Below are 17470 nucleotides of genomic sequence, written 5' to 3'. Positions count from 1 at the left end.
AAGATATGGCAAGAAACAGTTGCTTTTGCTGCGCTCTGAGATTTCCAGTACTTCAAGCTCTTGAATAGAATTAGCAGATTCTGTAAACATCTGAGTGAAACGATCAGAAGGGGTCACCACTTGAGTGGCAGTTGGCAGGATAGACGTTTATTATTTTTCCTCAGTTTGTAACATGTGGGGCTCTTGTGGCACAACATGGCATGTGGTGCACATCCGATGGCTGGAGACCCTGAGGATGTGCCCATGTGTAGGAATATGTGCCAGCGCACCAGGCCGTAGAGGAGCCCCATCCGTATATAACAAATGTGATTAGGTTGTGCATCGCAGCTTGTGTTATTCTATTACCAACCTAAAATAGGGGTAACAATACATGAATAGCCCAACAGACTGGAGGTGTTAATTGGTGGGGCTTAGCAGGGCCTGGCCGGCTCTCTTGGCTTGCACCGTCACTTGCCATTTATCTAATCTGGCGTGCTCACTGCTCAGTCGGGCTTGGTCGGGTTCTGGCTGTAATTGGGTTTCTACTAATTGGGTCTTAAATTTCGATTTTAGAAATTTTAATATATTTAATTAAATCATCAATAATGTAAGAAATAATTTACATTGAATCACTATCAATAATGGATAAAAAAATACCAATACATACATTATTTTACCCTAAAAATCAATATTTACCATGCAAATGGTCGGGCTGAGTTGGGCTTGTAAATGGTCGATCTCGATCGGGCTTTAAGTGGGTGGGCTCAGTTTGATTTACCAGGTTGGGCCTGAAATTGACACCCCTAGCCCAACCAAGATCACCCGATAGCTCATCTTCAGTGTTTTATGTTTCAGGAAAAATTCAGGTCAGAGTAACTGTCCCATAAAACAAACAGGTCATGTTTAGATACTTCCCCAACGCTTTAATGGAATATTAGACACTAGCATCTTATCAATTGTTGGATATCCTTCTATGCATCTCAATCGTTTAATTTGTCTCTTGCTGCAACCCTCCCTCTTTCTCTCCCTCTCGCTCCCCTACAATCCACTGGTGTCACTCATCGTCTGCCACCGTCCTCTACCTACCCTTTTTCTCCCCTACCATAACTACTAAATCTCCCCGCAACAGCAGCAGCCCTATCTACTCACTCCCCTAGCTCTGCATACCACCACCCCCCCCACCCTACCCTACCCTACCCTTGTTGCATGAATGGGAATACATACACCCAATCAATTTTTACCAGTACTAGTACTAAATTCTTTTAATTTTTTATTTTATTTTATATTTTGATAAAACAATTTTATTAGCGATGGAACAAAGTTCCAGCCATATCAGCATACAACAAAGATGAAAGATCAGGGGGAGGGGAATCAAGATACATAAGGGAGGGTTGCGTCGACGCAGCAACAGAAGCCAAATGGTCAGCAACCGCGTTGCCCTCTCGGAGAGAATGTTGAAAGGTGATGTTGTGGAATTGAGCAGCAAGAAGTTGGCAGTCATAAATAATGGGTGCAATGCGCCACGGATAAGCAGAACCGCTTCGAAGAAGAAGATTAATGACCAAAATATTATCATTTTCAATGATGATGGGGAGCTGACTGAATTGTGAGGCGAAGATCAAGGCGTGTCGTACTGCCGAAGCTTCAGCAACCAATGCATAAGAAGAGCCTATCCCACCATAAAAACCACCAATCCAAAAGGATGAAGAATTTCTACAAACCCCACCAAAGCCACTGGACCAGGGTTTCCTTTGGACACACCGTCTACATTGATTTTCAAGATTTTCATCGGTGGAGGAAGCCAACGAACACTTCGGTGATCCGGAGTATGAACGATCGAAGATGTGGGCAGACAGGAGTAGGCAATACTAATCGCACTTCGGACAATTGTATTAATGTTAAAAGGTTCTCTGTTGAACACCTAGCCCTAATACCTTGTCCAAATGTACCAAAGGACACCACAATACCTGGAGGCACTCCGTAATATTATTGAATGGATGTTGGAAGAGAGATTGAGGGAGAAGATTCCACACTTGGCGAACAGTAGGGAAAAGTAAGAAGAGTGTGATGGACATTGATGATAGGGGTGTCAAAACCTAGTCCAAACCAATAAAACCAATCGAAATCGATCGATAAAATCCGAATCGAACCGAATCGATCCTTATTGGATTGGTTTTGGACTAAGATATGTTGGGATCAGCTGAAAACCGATCTAAACCAAACTGACCAATGATCAAATCGAATGAAACCGATAAAAAAATAAATAATTATGAGATTATAAATTGATGAATTGACTATCTATTTTTTACAATATTAGTGAGAAAAATCTTTATTGTTAGGGGAATTGTTACAAATCATAAAATATTAGGTTATAAATAGAGAAATTGATTTGTAAATTATAATAATGCTTCCATTGATTTCCTTGTTCATTATACAAACTAGTTGGATAGTTAAATGAATGATTGATAATAGGGTTCATTTTGTGATTTCAATATTGGTAATCTTCTTAGTAATTTATTATCCGTTGGTTTCAATATTAATTATCTTTCCCATACAATGATAAACCATGATTTAATCATAAATTTAAAGTGTTTTTTCGTCAAATCTTGTCACTATAAGTTATGAATATAAGATTTTATTATGATTCAAGCCCAATAATAAACCGATCTAAACTGGTATTAACCCGATATTGAAAAACCGAAATAAACCGAAACCAAACTGGACCAAAATCAAAACCGATCGAAAATCAAAATTCCTTAGCGGATTGGTTTTGGTCTCCCTCATTCCTAGACCGAAACCAAACCAAACCGAACCGATTGATTGACACCCCTAATTGATAAGCAGATGAGCATGGGGCGCAAAAAGGATCCAAATGGAATCCACGGGGGATAAGGAGATCTGGGAGAGGAAGTTTTTGGAGTAGGATTTTCTAGATCAGAAATTGAACCTTGGGAGGCGTAGGTAAATGGCAGACTTGCAACCAAGGAAAGGGTGAAGGAGAGACAGACATAGTAAGCTTGTAGGCGGAAGCAATAGAAAACTTACCTGACGCAATGGCTGTCCAAACCATTCGATCTGGGATTGGAAAGATAGGGATGAGAATGGAAAGAATCTTTTGAGCCATTTCCGGAGTCCACCAAAGAAAGAGCAATTCTCTATGCCAGGAATGGGAATGGGGATCAATAAGTTGTGAAACAGTTTTGGGTGCAAGAGGGTGGATGGGAAAAGTTTCAGCGCTAGGAGGGGAGTTAGGGATCCAGAAATCAGACCATGGGTTGATCGAGCTCCCGTCCCCAACCTGAAAAAATAGACCTCTCAGCAAAACTTCTCGAGTAGCACCCAAAGACTTCCTTCCCCAAGAAGCTGTAATGGGACATTTAGCTTGCAAGAAAGAGGAATTGGGAAAATACTTTTGTTTCATAAGAAGACTCCAAAGAGAGGAAAGGGAGAGAAGCTCCCAGCATTTCTTGGCAAGAATGACCAAATTCATGGATGTAGATTGTTTGACATTTAAACCAGTATCCCTCTTAGGATGACAAATGGAAAACCAAGCAATGGTAGGGGCCTGTTTGGAGGTACCACTAGACCAAAAAAAAATCCTTACAGATGGTGTCAAGAGACTTGTGCACAAAAGACGAAAGTTTAAAGCAGTACAAAGTATAAGGAGGCATGGCAAAAAGTGTAGAGTTGATGAGAACCAGCTTACCTGTAGGGTTGAGATAATGGGTTTTCCAATGCTGCAGTTACGCGGGTAATAAGCTCAGAGCAATGAGCCCAAGAGAGTTTGTCACTGATGAAAGGTATTCCAAGATATTTATCAATGGAAGCAGTAAGAATAATATGAAAAAACTCATGGAGTTGTCTCTTTGTATCGAAGTCCACACACGGACTGAATTGTGCCCTGGTCTTAGTAAGATTGATCAATTGGCCAGATTGCTTACAATATCAGGATAGATTGAAGAGCCCTAGCCTCGGCCATACAAGCCTTGCCGAAGAATATGAGATTGTCTGCAAAGGCCATTTGTGAGATCCTATATCCCCCTCGACACACCTGAGTGCCTTGGATCCTTTTATCTTATAAGGAAAAGGCCAACTTCATAGAGAGAACTTCAGCACAAAGGACAAAAAGATATGAAAAGAGCGGGTCACCCTATCGTAGACCTCTGGTGGGTTTGAAGAAAGGAAGAGGATGATCATTCAAAACTATCCTCATTTGAGTAATCTCAAAAGGGAACATAATATGCTCCACCCAAACTCTATCAAACCCATAATTGAGAAGAGCAGCTTTGAGAAAGTTCCACTCAAAGCGATCATATGCTTTGTTCATATCAATCTTGAGGGAGAAATGACTATGTTTACCACTTCTTGTGTTTTTGATCTTGTGTAACATTTCATTGCAAAGGAGCACATTATCCTGGATATGTCTCCCCTTTATGAAGCCATTCTAGTTTAATGAGACAATGTGATTGAGGATGGGGTGTAGTCGATTCACCATGATACGAGAAATGATTTATAGGCGAAGTTGTATAAGCTGATTGGCCAAAAATCAGATACAGATGTGGGAGAAATCACCTTAGGGATCAAGCATATGTAAGTGAGGTTCATCTGTAGATGAAAAGTGCCGGTCCAAAAGAATTGTTGCACAAAGGAGATGACCTCCTTGCCAATTACGTCCCAGGATTTGTGATAGAAAACCCTTGAAAACCATCCGGACCAGGTGATTTATCAGAAGCCATGGCAAAGACAACTTGTTGAACTTGATCAAAAACTGGCCTAGTGAGAGAAATATTGTCGTTACGGGTTACTTTGTTCCTTATGGGTAGAAAGTAAACTTCTTCAAGTGGCTGATTTTGTGAACTGTCTATATCTTTGAAATAGTTCGAAAAGGCTTGACCAATGGTGTCTTCCTCTGGAATACACAGACCATTACTATTGAGAACATTGATCATATTCCTTGCTTTTTTCTTCGTGGCGCTTAGATGAAAATAGCGAGAGTTGCGGTCCCCAGACAAGAACTATTGTTCCCTAGACTTCTGTTGCCCCAATATTTCTTTCTAATGTGAGCATTGTCTAAGGAGAGCAATTTTGTGTCATTCTTCAATGTGCCAGATATCATCAGGATTGGAAGGTGAAATCTGGTAATGGGACGCCAGAGCTTAAAGAAGAGCTTCTTGCTTGAAGAAGATGTTTCCAACCGTGTGAGTGTTCTAATGTTTGACAGCTTGTTGAAGAGAGCTTTCTGCAGAACTGGTATGAGGGCAATCCCTTAAAAGCAAAAACCCATGAAGAAGAGAGACAGGATAAGTAACTGGGTTCTAGCATCCAAAAAATTTCAAACCTAAAAGATCTCTTGTGTCTTGTTGGTTGCATCTTAGTCTGAAGTATAAGAGCTCTATGATCGGACAAAGCCAGAATTTTTCATGAACACAGAGATAGTTGGAGACCGAGCGGTCCATAGTGAATTGAAAAGAACCTATCAAGCTTAGCTTCTGTTCTATTCATTCCATGCTATTTATTACACCAACTAAATGGGTAGTCAGAAGGCTGAATTTCAGATATGCATGCATTGTTGATGAAGTCGGTGAAAGAAACTAATTGAGCATAAAAAATTGCACGTCCACCACTCTTGTCTTCCTTCAAAAGGTAAGCATTCTAGTCCCCACAGAGGATCCAGGGAATGTCGAATGTGCTTGATAATTGAAGGAGAGTAGAATTGTAAACATTTAGTATATATGTTACAACTCAAATAAAACAAAAGTAGCATTCCATTTTTGCGTTGATTCTGAGAGCTGAATTTCCACATGGATACACCAATCCGACTGCTAAACCACATTCAAAGTATAACTTGTGGACCACATCGAAAGGAAACCTCCAGACCCATGAATATCCGAAGAACATACAAAATTAGGGAAAGACAGACTTCTACAAAGTTGATGTAATCGTGCACTGCTCTTCTTAGTCTCAGAAAGAAAGCAAATGGCTGGTCAGTGCTTATTGATAAGGTGACGGGATTCCCATTTTGTCGAGGGTTGACCGAGCCCTCGATAATTAAGTTGCATTAGCTTCATGGCACCTCTAGTGGATGATTATGGCCAGCCACCGAAGCCTTAGGCCCTTAGAGTCCAATATCTCAATAGCGTCTTCACCATCATCAAGATTTGCCCCAAGCTCGCTTTGAGAGTTTGCATGGTCCATTGGTGAAAAGGTTCAAGGCTAGAGGATCGTGAGTGTCCTGGGGAAGATCCCTTTTTGGGGTAGAAAAGTTTGGGATTCCCTAGTTGAGCAATGGCATGGAAGGAGAAACCGTCGACAGAAATCCCTTTTGGAAAAGTGTATATCACAGGATGTCCTCGACTTTCCTTACCAATTTTTTCCACAAGAGGGGGAGCTTGTCGATGAATAGGGGGAGCCACACTTAATGGGAACGGAACAATAGAACCCGGGATCACAGGGAGGCAGATGATTGATCCTTGATTGACCACACGATGAATGTTTTGGGCAAGGCCTTGAGCATACAAAGCAGTGACAGATGGATTGTTCCTAAAGAAATCATACATCACTCGCCTAGTGTTGGCCAAAGTAAGAGGTAGCTCGATACCCAGAACGTGAGACATGAGGAATATTACTTGGAGAATTTCAGATTTCCTTTTGGGAGCATAGGATGGCATAGGGCGGGCACCTTTGGGATCTTTAGGATCAATGACTTTGGAAGAGTCTGCAGAGAAATCCGTAGTGAAAAATTCATCGTAAATAGTAAACACCTCTGTGAGTAAACTCATCCGACGAGGAGGAATTGCTGCTTTAGGAAGCAAGCGAGTCTCATCTCTCTAGTTAGTCTTTACAAGGGCTTGAAGGAATTCCATTCGCGGCTTCAAAGGGCATTGGCTCCCCGAATGACCAAAACAGATACAATTAAGGAAATTCAGAGAGGGGAGGCATTCATAGGTGAAGCGCACATCAATGGTACTAGTTGAGCCTAAATTGACCTTAACAGAAGAGGCAAAGCTCTGAGTGAGAGGGATAATGAGTCTAGCTTCAGGATTATTAGAGGAACTAAGAGAGCCAGAGAAACTTTCAATTTCCAGGCACTTGCCAACATGAGAGAAGATATTGCCCAGGATTCCTTACTCGAAATACATCCAATGAAAATCCTCCAGTTGATCCTAGATGACCATAATAGGGAAGACAACTTGTTCCATTGGAATATTGGGATTCTAGCGCTGCAAAATGGTAAGGTTTCCCAAATAAACCTATGGTTAAGAGAAAAGAATGGCATACATGTCTCGAGCATTTCAAAGCTTGATGACAAAGAGGTCTGGTGTGTTGTCAGCCAGGTAAAGCTCCAGCCCTTTGAGAGATATTGAACGACCAACCTTATTAAACATCGAATGTAGCTCAAGGAGGGAGATGTAAACATTGTTAAGGACGCGACCTACAATTGAGAATTGAAGTTTCGCTTTTGCATATTGGATCGATCCTTCAGAAACATCCATAGATGTCACTCAGAGAGAAGGGAGATCAAGCTTAGAAGAAAATTCAGCCAAGAGTTTGTCTGCCAGGACCTTTGCACTCAGAGAGGCATCGAGTGTCACAGGACGGAAAGGAGGTTGGGACGGAAAGCGGTCCATGGGAGTGGGATATACGTGACACGACTGCACCACAAGTAATGTTTCCAGGGGCCAAGAGAATACAGGGGTGGAAGAAGGAAGAGAAAACACCACGCCGGGACCATGTATATATAATGGGAGGAAGAGAGGGGAGTTGAGGAGCCATCGGTGAACAAACCAAGACAGTATAATTATGGCTTTAGAGTGTGGATTAGAGATTAGCGGCGATGCATGCAAAAGAGGGGTTGGGATAAGCGAAGAATCTTGAAGATCATAGTCCTCATTAAAGAGATCCAAAGTCATTAACGAGAACAACCGAGGTGATTGGGCAAACCTTACTGCAGTGCAGCCAAAATAGGGATGGAGCCATAGAAATGAGCTCGAACAAAGCACCAGATTAATGGATTTCATGGGGAGAGATGTTGTTTTAGGCATGTCCAGCTGGGGAGATGGGCTACAGCAATGATGAGAAACCAGAGGCATGAACACGGCATCAAACCAAGCATACAGAGAAGAAGAAGAAGAAGAAGAAGAAGAATGAAAGGAAACCAGGTACTTAGGAAGAAGATGGGGCCTCAGCATCAACAGATTTCGATCATCGAGCGACCACCGGCCACAACGGATATTCCTATTATTTTAGACCATATTCTCATGATTTTATCTCTCTCTCTCTCTCTCTCTCTAAAGGAAAGATTGGTAGGTGAAGGAAAGCATGACAGAGAAGTAGTCGTTGGAACGACATTGTCGGCATAGTCAGCATTGTTGATAGATGGGCGACGATTTTTGCTATTGGGTGGAATTCTTTTAAGTTCTCAACATTTTCAATGCTATAAGGGTCATCATTTTTAGATTTCCAATCAGTCCTACTTCCTCCTTTCTTGTCAAATCCACTACATTTATGTTTTATCGAAAAACTTATTTCGTCTAAGTTTACAAAATCACATTTAGCATCAGAATCTGATGCAAGCCCAAAAATCACATCTAAAGACATTGAGGCCCAAAGGTTGCACCCTAAGGAAGTCAATCCATATAAAAGCTCGGTCCAACAAAGCCATGGATGAGCTTGGCCCACTTCAGTCATCCAAAACCCATAAATGCTAGCAAGACCAACTTGTTATTAGCTGAATCCTACATACCCACGACCCTAATAAAAGATGATCTAGCCTTCTAGAAACTTGGAGCAAGAATGCAAGTTTTTCCTTGTCATATTCAATTCCTTTGAAGATTTTATTGACAACCTACCTATCCTTGACTTGGCAAGCTCTTTTTCTTCACTTGAAAGATAGAAAATTAATATTAGCCACGTGGACACTCATCCAAATCCCTCCTTCCATCTATAATGACTTGAATAAGAACCACCAGCCCCCTTGGACAGTTTGTCCAAGCCCTTGCTTTCTTTGCCTTGTTTAATCCAAGTTGACTATGGAGGACACTTACCTAATTATGGTAGCAAGTTGAGTCATTTTTTGTTTATCCATCTTACCATGTTTGGGTATTTTTATTCAATGGAAATATTGTATGGATAACTTAGATTATAGTTTTAATTGAGCTATAGTTTTCTTATTGTAGGGACATAATAAAATCATTGAAGTGTTTGCTCCATTGTTAAGTTTTGAAGCCATGAAGAGTTTCCCAATTCTTGTGACCTTGAAGAATCACTTTTATAGTCTGGAAGAGTTATATCCCACAATAGTTCGATTCTGCCCATTATAGTCCCTCATTGTGTTCTGGGAAAACACATAAGTATAGAGGTGGTCTTACAGCTCACGTGGAGGACATTAATGCCAAAGAAGAAGTGTTGTAACTCCAACAACATATTTTCGACATGACACTCGAGATGAAATGATTGCAAAAATGCTTTGAGATAGCCAAGTCTTGTTGAGAAAGCATCTGATGTGTACTTTTCTTCATCTCTAAGAGTTATCGTCCATATCAAGGCAGACGGCTTCAACGACATCACAATTCCAAATGGTCTACACCGGCATGGGATAGCATTGTCAAGCTCGATATAGCAGAATTCTCGGTTCACTATCACCTGATGAGTTCACTGATTGGCTGATCATGATCATGAAATGTTTGAGTACCGTGATGTACCCAAAAAACGAGTCTGAATTATTGTTGTACGATTGCGAGGACAAGCAACCGTGAGTTCAGATGTGAGAAACAACTACCCAAAATTTTGGTAAATCGCACATCATTGAATGGAGGAAAAAGGAAGAGAAGCTAACGCAATAATTTATTGCCCAGTGGTTATCAAAGAGACTTTTTGGAGGTTTCAAAACTTGAGACAAGGAATCCGTACTGTAGACCAGTATACCGACTAATTCAATGAGTTGGTTGTTTGAAACAACATTCGAGACACTAGTGAACAACTTGTTGCTAAATATCTAGGAGGTTTACAATCATATATTTAGGATGAGTTGGATATATTGGATATTTGGGATCTTAGAGATGCACACCAACGAGCACTCAAGGTGGAGCATTCACGTCCTAAAAGGCAATCTATTTCAACTTTCAACTAGCCTGTGCCCAACATGGGAAGTTCTAGCAAAGATAGCAACACCAACACCTTACCACTAAAATTCACTAAATATTACCCAACCAAAACACCAATTTTAATCAAAATATTAATGCTGGAATTTGTTGCTATATTTGTGGAGAACTTGGTCAATAAGAAAAGGTTTGTTGTTAGAGAACGAGATGGATAAACCTAACGATGAAGAGCTTGTTGGACCTAAACCTATTGGTGAAGTGAATTTGATGAATCTGATGGCAATGACGCCAACCAGATTTTGCAAGCTGATAATGGAAAGCTACTAATGTTACAATAGGTTTTCTTAACTTCGAGACGAGCACCTAGAGACCAGTGGTTGCGTAATAATATCTTCCATTCAGCCTACACTGTTATTGGGAAGGTATGTTAGATGATAATCGACTTTGGTTGTTATGAAAATGTGATCTCGGAAGATGCCTTGTACAAGCTGAAATTGGATTTAAAGAACACCCCACTCCATACAGCATGGTTAAAGCGAGATATCTAGGTAATTGTTTCGAAATGTTGTTTGATAAGCTTATCAATTGTCTCTACCTATTGTGACAAGATATGATGTGATGTGTTACCTACATATGCGAGTCATATTATACTTGGCAGACCTTGACAGTTTGATAGAAAGACCATTCATGATGTGTACAAGAATACGTACTCATTTCTGTACGAGGGAAGGAAATTGTTTGGCACCCTTAAAGGAGCCTATCAAAACTACTATATCAGAAAACTTCTCTTCAAATTTGCTTACATTGATGGATTTACATGGTGTCATGAATGAATTGGATGTTGCTTACGTCTTACTAAATAAAGTGGAAGACAAACACATTAGGTCCAAAATATTTGAGAAAGTGAAGCCACTATTTACCAAATTTAGTGACGTTTTTCTCTTTGACCATCCACATGGTCTTCCTTTCATAAGGGACAGTCAACTTCAGATTCATCTGGTGCTTGGAGCTTCCCTACCAAATCTAGCCCATTATCGTATAAGCCCCATTGAGCCTGATGATTTACACAGAGTTGATGGATAAGGGTTTCATTCGATAAAGCCTAAGTCCTTGTACTATACATGCATTACTTATACCAAAGAAGAATGGCATTTAGAGGATGTGCATTGATAGTAGAGGATAAACAAGATTACAATCAAATGCCACTTTCCTATTCAAAGGCTCAACGATTTACTGGACCAACTTTTAGGTGCTATCATCTTTTTGAAACTAGATGTGAAAAGTGGCCATCATCAAATTCGAATCAAGCCTAGTGACGAGTGGAAAACTGCGTATAAGACCCATAATGGACTTTTTGAGTGGTTGGTTATGCCGTTTGGATTATCTAATGTACCTTCTACTTTCATGTGTTTTATGACATATATTTATGACCTTTTCTTGGCAAGTTTGTTGTTATATATTTTGATGATTTTTATTTTATTTTAAATAAAACTACTGATGAACACCTGCACCTTTGAGATCTTCTATTTGTGTTATGCTAGAAACATTTATTTGCAACGCTTGACAAATGCTAGTTCATGAAGAATCGAATATTCTTAGGATTCAATGTGTTTGGTGATGGCATTTCAGTAGGTGATGCAAAGATCAAAGTTATTCAAAGCCGGCCAATCCTTACCACCATCCATGAAGTAGCTTCTATGTACTAGTAGCTTCTATGTACTGACCTCATTTATTGGTGGTTTATATCACACTTCAGCATAGTAGCAGCACCTCACACTTCATGCATGATGAAAGACGTGTTTGAGTGGGCTGAAGCATCCCAAAAGAGCTTTGAACAGCTTAAAGAGAAATTAAGTAGAGTCCTTGTACTAGTGTGGTCCAACTTCGATCTCTTGTTCGAAGTGCATCACGATGCATCAGGAACGGGTATTGGAGCAGTCCTAAGTCAAGTTGGATGCCTTGTTGCATATTTCAGCTAGAAACTTGCAAATGCTGAGCAATGTTATAGCACCTGGGATTTGGAGTTTGCAATGTTATAGCACCTATGATTTGGAGTTTTATGCTCTATATCATACACATAAGCATTGATGGTAGTATTTCATACATCATGAGTTTATTTTGTAAACCGACCATGAAGTGTTGAAGTATACTTCAAGCAACAAATAGTTAACTCGCGACGTGAAATATGGTTGGATACTAGAAAGAGTTCACACATTTGTCATCAAGCACAAAGTTGGAATGCAAAATCAAGTTGCAAATGCCCTTAATGAAAAGCGTACTATACTTTATACTATGCGCACTACAGTGCTTGGTTTCGAGACTTTTCGAGAGATGTATACTGAAGATGGAACTCATAGTATTGATGATGTGCATAAAAGGACAATAGATTATACTCTTTGTGATGGATTATTTCAAAAGGAAATCATTTGTGTGCTAGATTGTTCCCTTTGACTAGAGATTATTTCTGAATTACTTAACAAAGGTCATTTTGGGCATGAAAAAACACTTCAGTTGGTAGCTGTCCATTCCTTTTGCCCACATTTGAAGCGAAATGTGCACCATTTTGTGATGCGTTGCCAAATATGTAAGATGTCTAAAGGTCAAGCAACCAAAGCTGGACTTTACTTGCCATTACCCATCCCAACAACACCCCAACAGCTCCTTGGGAAGACATATCTATGGATTTTGTTTTTGGACTTCCGTGTACTAAAAAAGGTATGTATTCTGTGTTCGTCATTGTTGGTCGGTTCTTTAAAATGGTACATTCCATTCCTTGTCGAAAAACACTGGATGCATCACGCATTGCTGAGTTATTCTTTGGAGAAGTGTTTAAATTGCATGGAATTCCCAAGATGATCATATCTGATCGGGTTTCTTAGTTTCTTAGTCATTTTTTGAGACATCTTTGGCAAGGCATTGGTACTACACTGAGCTATAGTACCATATTTCATCCTCAAATAGATAGGTAGACCGAGGTCATTAATCAATCTTTGGGTAACTTGCTTCGAGCATTGATTGATGACAACCCACGATCTTGAAAGGGTATTTTCCTACGGAAGAGTTACTTTTGATTGTTCAATCAATCATTCAACCGGTTATAACCCATTCATGATCGTCTATAGGAACCAACCGAAAACGACATTGGGTCTTGCGCCTATACTCTTCCTAGGGAAGTCTAATGTTGAGACTGAAGAGTTGATCATGCGACTGAAACAGGTACATGAAAATGTTTAGGAACGCTTGCAAGCAAGTGTTGATAATTACATGAAAAATGTAAGCCAGAAACGACATGAGGTTATTTTTTAACCAATGGATTATTTTTTGGCTTTATTACCATCGAAGAGACATCCAGTTAACACATATAATAAGCTCAGAGATCGTAAAATAAGGCCTCTTGAAGTTCTTGAACGCATCAACCCCAATGCATATCACTTGAAGTTATCATCACACATTAAGACATCAAATATTTTTAATGTGAAGCACTTAACTCCCTACCTTGGAGATTCTTCAAATGATGGTGATTCGAATTCGGGGAAGAATTCTTTTAAACCTAGGAGAATGATGCAGGCCAATACATCATAGTTGAAGCCGTTGAGGCCCAATGGTTGCACCCTAAGGCCCTAAGGGAGTCAGTTTGCATAATGGTTCGATCCAACAAAGCCATGCATGAGCTTGGCCCACTTCAGCCATCTAAGACCCACAAATGCTAGCAAGATCAATTTGTTACTAGCTGAATCCTGCATACTCACATCCTTAATAAAAGATGATCTAGCCTTCTAGAAACTTGGAGCAAGAATGCAAGTCATATTCAATTCGTTTGATGATTTCATTGATGACCTACCTATCTATGACTTGGCAAGCCCTTTTCCTTGACTTAGAAAATAGCCAACTAATATCTGTCACACCCTGTTCATACCGAACCGGGCCAGTGACCGGGTTAACACCGGTTAACCCAAACCTGCCAGGATCATCTGATAATGTATTCCACCACAGCATACACACAACTAATCAAAGCTTATCAGATCAGCAAAAGACTTGGTTTACCTGTGAATATTTCCTTAATACTTGATACCCAAATTGTGATATAATAGTTATATACATGCGGGCCCGAAGGCATGATAATTACACAATAAAAGTACAATTCACATATCAAGTACAAAGAGGAAACCATCAAAAATCAGAGTATACAGCTCGGCTCGGTATCAAAGCCTAGAGCTCAGCTCGGTATCAAGGGTTGAGCCCAGCTCGGCATCACATGGTAGAGCTCAGCTCGGCCTCAAAAGTGGAGCTCAGCTCGGCATCAGAACTGTGGTCCCGCAGCACAATTCTCGTACGAGCAATCAGTGTCGTGCTCTAACTCGTCAGGGGTCCACCAGTCCCCTTCAGGGAACTCAACCGTGGGACCCGACCCATGCTCTTCAGATGGATGACCTGTAAAATCATCTAAAAAGATGTACACACGTGGGATGAGCTCACTAGCTCAGTAAGTGGAAAGATGGACCACACAACAGTCCACAAAACAAAACACAATCATATGCACTACATGCTATGCAATACATTTTAAATCACATCCACCTAAGCAACATTACTAAGTCTTTGGTTTAGTGCTACTATAGCCAAAGTGCGCGTATACTCCGGGTACGATCCGCAAACTCCATCCCACGATACGCCCATAGGGCTTCGAAGGCTCACCATGAGTACTCGGAAAAGTAAAAACATGCCGACCACCGGCTCTCAACAGAAAAATAAATGACTGAAATTAAAGGTGCTGACTCCAAAAATTTAAAAGCAGTACGATTGGCCCTCTTGAATACACCACCGGGGTTGCCGACTGTCCTATTGACCAGCCGGGCGTAATGTCTAACCGCCACAGTGACCCGATAACCGCGACCACTGCTTCCCCCCAAATGGTAACCCAACACCTTAACCCCTGTTGGGAAGGGTCGTAGCACGGGAAGGTGAAAATCCTAAACCGCATGCTCCTATATGATAATAGTACGATTGCATAGTGCCACCGCGTCCCATACCAGGGGCCACCAATGCACTCGTTTTCAAGCTGACTACGGCATCTAGTCTATTAATGCATCATGCACAATAATGTCAATATTCATCACATAAGCATCTCATCACTTGGCATTTAGAAAGTAAACACAACACCCATGCATAACAATGTGAGGATGACTAATCTACATAGCATTTTCATGATGGCATGGCTAGACTAGATACAATTAAATGAATGCCAAACAATGCCTTGGAACAAGGCCAAACATCCTCTCCCCACTTACCTGTACTGTACAAGGATTCCCATTTGGTACGGGTGAGATCTGGTGCGAGAAGCGTAGGATTTGGTGAACCTAACATGAGTGAGCAGGGTTAGTATTTCATCATCTTAGGATCAAAATTAACGAGATCCGATGACAAAATCATGTTTAGAACTTTAAAAGAAGGTCGCACGTCCGATTTGGGTCCAATCGGACGTAAGAATCACATTTGGAGCCTCTCAGGTGGGTCGTACAGCCCACCTGTCTAACCCACCAGTCTGGACCGGCGGGTAGGTCGGCCTGTCGGTTGGCCTGTCGGTTGGGCCAGGGGGTCTGCTAAGACCGGCGGGCAGGGTGGCCCACCGGTTGGCCTGCCGATCTGGCCCGCCAGTTGTGCCCGAGGGCCCTGCCCTCTCAGGCAAGCCCCCACAGGCGGGCCAGATGGCCCACCGGTATTGACCGGAAACTTGCTGTTTCTTCCCAACTTCTCCAATCTTTGGGGATTCAAATGGGGTTTTTCCAAACCCATTCTTCACACCTTCAAGGTCTTATAGGATGGTTCTAACCTAGATCTAGGTTAGATTTAAGGAATAGGAAGCCATCTTACCTTCTTTGCTCAAGAACACCTTCAAACCCCAAAAATCACTTCAAATCCACAATGCTTCACCAACCTTGTAAATACTTCTTCAAATCCTTCAAGATCAACACATAAATCATCTATTAAACCTTAGATTCATCATTTTAAGGGGGATTTACAAGATCTCAAGAAACCCTACCCAAACCAAGGGTTTCACTTGGGTATGGTGAAGCTTTAAGGAACCCAAACTTTACTTACCTCCAAATATAGATCTAGTGTTGAAGATCACTCTTTCGGCGCCGAAATGGGGAGATCAAGCCTCGGCGTTTTTGAAATCCATCCCTTCTTCCTCTTCCTTCTCTTCTCTTCTCTTCTTCTTTCCTTTCTTTTCTCTCTCCTCTTTAGTCTTCTCACCAACGTACGAGTGTCACAAATGAGAAAAGAAAAGGAAAGTATAAATGCTATATATACTTCTTTAAAATACTAAGTAATTCACATGGGTGGGTCACTCAGGTGGGTGGATGCGCCCACCTGTCCGCCCACCTGAGGGCCAAAACTTGGGATTTTGACAGAGTTCGGGCCCCGGCGCGAACCTCACTTTTGGCATACGGATGTAATATATGTATGCACCTTAATATATGGCTACATACCTGCTTTATCCGTACATGGCCTTATGATAGGTGCATGTACACGGCTTGGGTATTCCCGTCTCTTCTGGCACTGGCTCAGACTTGTCGGGCCAGCCGGTGTTTAAGGTCACCCTTGCCATCATAGTCCATAAGGAACCCGCTCTAATTCTCTCCGGTTCGGGTCCTGCATGGTTAAACCAGGTCAACCGTGTAATCAGACCGGGTTTAAGAAGTAGGGTATTACAATATCACTCTTGACTTAGAAGATACCAAATTAATATCAGCCACATGGACACTCACCCAACTTCCTCTTTCCATTTATAATGACTTGAATAAGAACCACCAGACCCCTTGGACGGTTTGTCCAAGCCCTTGCTTTCTTTGCCTTGTTTAATACATGTTAACTTTGGAGGACACTTCTCTAATTATGATAGCAAGTTGAGCCATTTTTGTTGACTTATCTTACCATATTTGGTTTGTTTTTCTTCAATGGAAATATTATATGTAGGATAGCTTAGATTAAAGTTTTCATTGAGCTCTAGTTTTCTTTAAATTGTAAGAGCTATGCTCATAGTAGGGACATAATGAAATTATTGAAGTTTTTTCTCCATTGTTGAAAGGCTTGAAGTGTTTCCCTATTCTTGTGACCTTGATGAATCACTCTTCCATAGTCTGGAAGAGTTATATCCCACAATAGTTCTATTCTACCCATTATAGTCCCTCATTGCGATCTTGGAAAACATGTGATCGAATACACATTTTTTAGGCTTGCGTCAGAATCTTTCCCCTGTTAAGGCTGGAAATCTTTTACTAATTTATCAGTATTTTAGTTCATGAGTAGAACTAGAGATGGATAGATTCATAGCATTTTGTTAATTTTTGAAGATTTTTTACCAGAAGTAACAAAAACCATATCAAAAATAG

This window comes from Macadamia integrifolia, chromosome 5 (genome assembly GCF_013358625.1).
Source record: "Macadamia integrifolia cultivar HAES 741 chromosome 5, SCU_Mint_v3, whole genome shotgun sequence".
In the NCBI taxonomy this organism is placed as follows: domain Eukaryota; kingdom Viridiplantae; phylum Streptophyta; class Magnoliopsida; order Proteales; family Proteaceae; genus Macadamia; species Macadamia integrifolia.
The sequence above is the reverse complement of the archived record's forward strand: the minus strand, read 5'-3'. Positions refer to the sequence as shown.